This window comes from Cornus florida, unplaced genomic scaffold, assembly GCF_030987335.1.
Source record: "Cornus florida cultivar Cherokee Brave unplaced genomic scaffold, ASM3098733v1 CherokeeBrave_3.0.0_Hap2_Chr09, whole genome shotgun sequence".
Taxonomy (NCBI): domain Eukaryota; kingdom Viridiplantae; phylum Streptophyta; class Magnoliopsida; order Cornales; family Cornaceae; genus Cornus; species Cornus florida.
The window spans coordinates 5,005,484-5,012,879 of NW_026775579.1; the positions used below are offsets into that span (position 1 = coordinate 5,005,484).

The 7,396-nt window shown below is 37.0% G+C and overlaps 1 pseudogene; it reads right to left on the reverse strand.

Moving 5' to 3' along the window:
* Positions 1–6,431: 6,431 nt before the first annotated feature.
* Positions 6,432–6,530, reverse strand: LOC132275779 (small nucleolar RNA R71; annotated as a pseudogene).
* Between the last annotated feature and the right edge of the window lie 866 nt (positions 6,531–7,396).

Here is a 7,396-nt window from a genome sequence, read left to right on the forward strand (position 1 = left end):
GACCCATCAAATTTTGGCGCCATTGCCGGGGATTGCATACGGTTTTGTAATCAAATTTAGAAGTTGCTTTAAGTTTGATTATATATATATATTTATGTTTTTGATGTTTTTGTGTTACTATGGACTAAAGACTTTCCAGGTGATTTAATTGTAAAAGTTGAAGTTTTAAGGACTTTGGGTAAGTTTTTGAAGTTTCTAGTATATCGAGGCTATTGCAATTTCCTGTTTTATTCAGAGCATAGGTCTTTGTCATGGCCAATTTAATCTATTTCATTTTTACTGAATTAAGGAGAAAGGGATCAATGCATGTGGATGTATTGGTGAAGGGTTGTTGTGATTATTGTGTTTGATAGTTGATGGTAGGTTGTAGATCATCATCTCTAACACATCTTGAGGAACCAATTGATATTGCTTTACTTGAAAGGACTCTTAGGCAACAAAGAAGGAACCTTAAGGATCCCGAAACTATAAGAGAACTTGAAATTGAAGTAGACAATATGGCTAATGAACATGATAATCTCAAAAATGTTAATGCTGAAAATGAAAATGTAGCCCCAACGACTCTTAGGGATCACTTTATACCCTCTACATATACATTTCCATCATGCATTGTCATGCCCAATGTTAAGGCTCATCATTATGAGATCAAATCTACCATAATTCAAATGCTTCCAATCTATCATGGGTTTGATAATGAGGATCGTTACAAATATCTTGATGAGTTTTTGGAAATCTGCTCCACCATCAAGATGAGGGATTTCCCCCAAGATGCACTTCATATGCTTCTCTTCCCATTCTCTTTGAAAGATAGAGCAAAGTATTGGTTGAACTCTCTTGTTGCAAGTTCTATCACTTTGTGGGTTCAATTGTAACAAAAATTCCTTAAAAAGTACTATCCTGTGAGTAAGACCAACCAAATATGTCGATCCATTCTTAACTTTTCCCAAATTGATGGGGAAATATTCTATGAGACGTGGGAAAGACTTCAAGATTTTCTGAGGAAGATTTTCTGGGCAAATGGTGCAAGCCTTTTATAATGGTTTAACAGAATCACATAGACAATTAATTGATTCTTCACATGGGGGCATGTTTATGTCCAAAAATCCAGATGATGCATGGACTCTACTTGAGAACATAAGCAAATATTCTATGCAATATAGTTCTTGTAGAGCTTCTACATCTAATGTGGTGAAAACCTCAAATCCGTGCCAACCACAGACTCTTAGGAAAGAATCTTCTCAAGTGGATGCCATAGCCCACAAAGTTTTTTAGCTTGTGGCACCACATCTCTCATATTCTCAGAATTCTTCATCCAGTGCTATGTGTGCACATTGCACAAGCACTTTTCATAATGCAGAAGATTGCCCCACATCAGAGCAATTTTCTGAAGGTATGCCAGAATAGGCCAATGCCATGTTCTCTCACCTTGGAAATATTCCAATACATACAATCTGGGATAGAGAGATCATCCAAATTTCTCATGCAGGCAACAAGCCCCACAAAATTCATCATTTTAACGTCATGGGCAATCAACTCAATCTAATTCTCAGTTCATGAACTGGCCATCTCAAGCTTCTTTAAGCTACCGTCCTCCTTCCTATAATGCGAGCTTTTCTAATTAAAATTTTGTTCCTTCTCAACAGTCCCAATTGGATGAGCTAGTAAACTCCAATAAGTAGATAATGGCTGCCATTAGTGGTATGCAATCGACTATTCAATTGGTTAGCACTCATTCCTAATCAATAGCCAACATTGAAACCCAATTGGGATAATTGGTTAATTCTGTGAATCAGCTTCACAAGAGGGACACAGGAAAACTTCCAGCTCAACCTGTGGTGAACCTGAAAGGGTAATATATGATTGATGAAATCACTTCTCTGAGTGGATCAAATCTTGAACAAGTTCAAGTAATCACCACACTTAGGAGTGGAAGAATTGTGGACAATAAAGTTGATGAAAAAACTGAAACTCTTGCTCCCAAGAATTTAAGTTCTTCATCCAAAAATCTGAAAGTTAGTCTAAAAATTCCAAATCCACCAATCCCAAATGTTGAGACATCTTATGAGCCCAAGGCTCATTTTCCTTAATGCCTCATAGAGTCTGCACACTTTAGGAAAAAAGGGCGACAAAATTCAGGAAATCTTTAAAGTCTTTAAGTAAGTAAAGAACAACATTCCTCTCCTTGATGCCATTAAGCAAATTCCACCTTCTGTAAAATTTCTTAAAGATTTGTGTACTCAAAAACACACTTCTAAGAACAATATTGCCAAGAAAGTGAGGTTAACTGAGCAAGCAAGTGCTATCATTCAGCATAATACACTTCCGAAGTTTAAGAATCTGGGTGTCCAGACAATCTCGTGTGTCATTGGAGACAATGAGATAGAAAAGGCCCTTCTTGATTTAGGATCAAGTGTAAATCTGATTCCTTACTCAGTAAACTTGCAACTTGGCTTAGGAGAACTCAATCCACTTCGGTTGTCTTGTAACTTGCGGATAGATCCGTAAAACAACCTCGTAGTATCATTGAGGATGTACTCATCAAGGTGAACAACTTCTACTTCCTGGTAGACTTTGTGGTTTTAAATACTGAACCAATCTATAATCCAATAAAACATATTCTTGTGATCCTTGGTCGGCCTTTTTTAGCTATGGCTAATGCTTCAATTAATTGACGAACCGGGATGATGGATATTTCTTTTAGAAATATGAAGGTGAAACTCAACATCTTTAGTGCTTCTTAACATCCTCAGGAGGAATATGAGTGTTTCTCTCTTGACATCATTTGTAACGACCCGTTCATTTTCCTTCCTTTCATTTTCTCAGATTTTACGGATATATATATATTTTTTTCCATTGTTTTTCCTTTCTGAGTTCGATTTTTCGTCACTTGATGTCATCTTGAGTGCTCTGGAATGATTTCTGAGGCTCTTTTCATTGGATTGATAACTTCCTTTAGGGATTGTGTCATTTCCACTTTTTATTTTTTCAAACACTATTCACTTTTGTCTTTTTCTCGTTTATCATTTTTCCTTGCACAACCTCACTTTTAGTGTTCGGATTTGATCCAGTTTTGCATGCATCCACAATATTTAAATTCCATGCTATGTGTATTTTTACTTTCTTAGAAATGCATGTCATTTGTGCACTTTCTTCCTTAATGTGTGGATGCACACTTTCTTTCGAATTTCTCTTTCTTTTGGGCCATTTGTGTAATTACTATAAAGTAATTGTTTTTCGTCTTAGGGACCATTTTGTAATTTAATTTGGAAGATATTTTGGAAAAGGAACTTTTTGCAATTTTTGAAAAGTGTGACAAGTGTCACGCTCTCATTGGTCCACTTGTTGATATTTGTGTGGAAACACTTTGATGCCTTGAATGATGACATGTGGAGGGTGGAGATTCAAGCACTTGTTGGCTTGGATTGGTACACTTGTTGGCTTGGATGGTTGACAAGTGTAGGCTTGAGATTAAGCCTAGGATGGAGCCTTGGAGTACACAACTCGACGAAATGTGAAAATGAATCCCGTACGAGGATCCAGGCTTAAAACAAGACATTTTGCAATAACTTTTATTAATTGCACAATGGCCCCTCCAAAAAGTGAAAACTGCACTTATGGCCCAGAATGAAAATATCTTCCAAAAATATTTTCTTAAAAACCCCTGAAATAAAATATCTTCAAAAGATATTTACAAAAAACACCCCAAGAAAAGAAAATAATTTCAAAGAACTTTGCATCCATGCCCCTATGGACACCGGGAGCAACCAAAGTACTTTCTTGCAAAAGTAAAGATATGTATTTCGTGGAAACAACTCAAGATGAAGGCACATGAAGTCAAAAACCAACTTTGAGCATGAGAAGTGAGGTTATGCTGAAAACTGACAAACAGAGATAAGACAAAATAGGGAAAAGGACGAAATAGCGCATAGTGTCGAAAAACGAAAAATGTAAAAATGACTCGGTCCTCAAAGGAAGTTGTCAATCCACGGAAAAGAGTCTTAGGAACCAATTCTGAGTAATCGAAATGACACTAAACGACACAAAACAGAGCTCAGAAAAGAAAATTAAATGAAAAAAATTCATTCGTAAAATTTCAGGAAAAAGGAAAGGAAGGCAAATGATTGGGTCGTTATAGAGTTAGCCCTTGAGGGTTGGAGCAACATAACCATGAGTGGCTAGACATCCTCTTGGGGCTAGAGTAAGCCCCAAGCATGCTTTCTATATCTTAATCTTGTGTATTATTGATGGATTAGTGTTGTAATTAATGTTTTGACACTTTGATATATATAGATCTTGTTTATTCAATGATTTATATGGTTTAATGCTTCCAATTGATCATTTCATTCGATCCATATGTCTATGTATGCTAAAATAGATGTTCATGTGCTTGTCTCTAGATTTTGTGTTATTGATGCATGTCTATGTGTATTGATGCTATAGATTTGGAGATTGTCAAAACATAGTACTTAAGGTAATGCTTTTGTGATTCTCTTGATGGTTCATACTTATCTCTTGATGGATTGTGCCTTTCCCCTAATTTATTTTCATGCTAGTAGTGTAGATGTAGTGTAGTTGTAGTGTAGTGTTAAGTGGGAGGACAATCTATGCTTGTTGTTTGATGATCCAAGCTTTTGAATGCAAGTAGCATATATCTCTATCCTTGTGTTGTATTTGGATTGTGAGCTTAATGAAAGGATTAATAACTTGTTTTGATTTATTATGCCTTTCACATGTTATTTAGACAATATATGCTTCATTGCTTAGATATATTGTGCCTTTCACATGATGTTTAGACAATACATGCTTAACTAGTCATCCTTGCTTGTTGAATCAACCAAACACACACACACCAATATTGCAACACACCATTTTCCCTCATTAATCACTTTCCAATGATATAGAAATGCATTGCTTGGTGGTGATCTCTAAACCCCAAGATCTCTCTCTCTCTTACTTACTCTTAATTGCATTTTCTTTGCTATTACTTAGTTTAATTTAGTTGCTCTTTAATCAACCAACCAACAAATTGTTTGATCACTCGACCTACTAGCCCTAATAACGATTCCACGACATTGCTCGATCCTCATAATCCCTTGGGACGATCCCTACTCGCCCTAGTTATATTTTTAGTAAAAGGTAGTATTGGCTTCTATAAATGTAAAACTCTTGGCCCTCGCATTCATCAAGCTTGATGCAGTGGGGCGGCATGAAAACCCCCGCACCAGTTTTTGGCACCGTTGGCGGGGATTGGTTGATTAGATTTGGCAACGTCGGATTTGTGGAATTGATTAGGATTAGTACTCTTTTAATCGTGTCTTTACTTTACTTCTATTTTTCTTGTTGGTTACTTATTGTGTTGATTACTTGACTAGGCGTATTGTTAGAAAGGAAGCAAACAAAGGAGCAATTAAGCATTCAATTCAAGCAAGCAAAGAAGTAAAAAGCTAACAATTCTAAAAATTGCTAAGCTAAGCTTTAAATTTGGGGTTGAAGTGCTAAAGGACCTTTGTGAGATTTTCTTTACTTAATCCCTTAGTTAAATCGTCGGCCCACGTGGAGGCTTATTTTTAATTATCTTGCATCATTGTTGTTAAAGCATGGGAGTATGAATTAAATGTTTGTGGAAGAAGTCTAATTGCATTGTTGTGAAGCCATAGTGTTTGTTATTCTTTGTTTTTGTTGTGTTTTGCATTGTGCATGCATGGGCATCGTTCATTGAGACCAACTTTTATCCCTCTTGATTTGCATCTTGAATCTATCGTTAGAAATCCTAGGGGAAGAGGAAGTTCAAATAGAGCCAATCTATCAATAGATGACCATAATGACAATCATGTTGAGGACCTTGGTCACATAAACCAACAAGGTATCCATCATCCCAATGTGCACAATGAGAACATATAAGTACCATTAGGCATGCCTAGGCCATTCATTCACCAACCACCACAACAACAAGGCCAAGTTCCATATGGAATGCCAAGGCCAATGTATGCTCCACAACCTCCCATCAACAATCAAGGAATTCAAAACCAAGGTGTTCATGTTGCACCTCAAGTAGCTAATCCACCTCTTGCTTTAAGAGACCATTATGTGCCTAATGAGTATAATGCACCTATATGCATCCAATTGCCTCCATTTAGAGCACATCATTATGCAATTAAGCCACAAACCATTCAAATGCTTCCTAACTATCATGGACTTCCAAGTGAAGAACCTTACAAGCATTTGGATGAGTTTCTTGAAGTATGTTCCACCGTAAAATATACGGACATGCCGGAAAAGGTTTTAAGACTCAAACTTTTTCCATTCACCTTAAAAGATAAGGCAAAGTATTGGTTTAACAATCTTAGGCCTTTTTCAATCACTTCTTGGGCAGAAATGCAACAAGAGTTTTTGAAGAAGTACTATCTGGTTTCTAAGACCAATTCTATGAGAACCTCAATTCGAGAATTTTCACATGGGGATGGAGAAACGTTTCATGAGGCATGGGAACGCTTCAATGAATTGCTTAGGAAGCGTCCACATCATGACATACCCAAATGGTAATTAGTTCAATATTTCTTTGAGAGCTTATCGGACAACTATAAGGGTATGGTTGATACTTCCATGGGTGGCTCATACATTGATGGCATGAGGATGACATGTGGCGTCTCTATGAGAGCATGAGTGAAAATTCTTTGCATAGAACACTATCATCCAAGAATGGTAGAAATTCACAAGGTAGGAAGAGTGTTAGCTTACATTAAGTCGACCATTCAAATGAAATAGCCGCCGAAATGAAGTCTTTATCTCAAAGGTTTGATCAATTCTTGATTAACCAAAACTCGGCGAACCAAGTATCTTCCTTCCCTAACCATTCTCATCATGCATCAAATAAAATCTGTATGACTTGTTCTAGTGTTCTTCATTTTACTTCTCATTGTCCTCACGGACAAGTGCAAAGTGAACCTAATGAACAAGTCAATGCGGCTTTTGTGAACCAAGGGAACAATCCTTCTGGTACTCATTACAATCCAAGTTGGAGGAATCATCCGAATTTCTCTTGGAAAAACCAAGAAGAGGGCTCAAACCCTTCCCAAGGCAGTTTTCAAGGGAAGTACATTCCACTTCCACTTCAAAACCAAGGATCCCAAGGTTATAGACCCTATCAATCACAAGGGAATCAATTTGCTAATTCTCATTTTCCCAACCAATCTTATTCCCAAGGTAATACTAGAAGTCCCGCCTTTGAAGAGAAAGTTTTGAATGCTTTGGGCCCTTTAGAGGCTAACACTCAATTGCTTCATTCTCACTCTCAATCTATTACGAAGCTAGAAACCCAAGTAGGGCAAATAGCAAGCACTCTCAATGCAAAAGAGAAGGGAAAGATGCCTATAAATGCCCCACCTAAGCAACAATG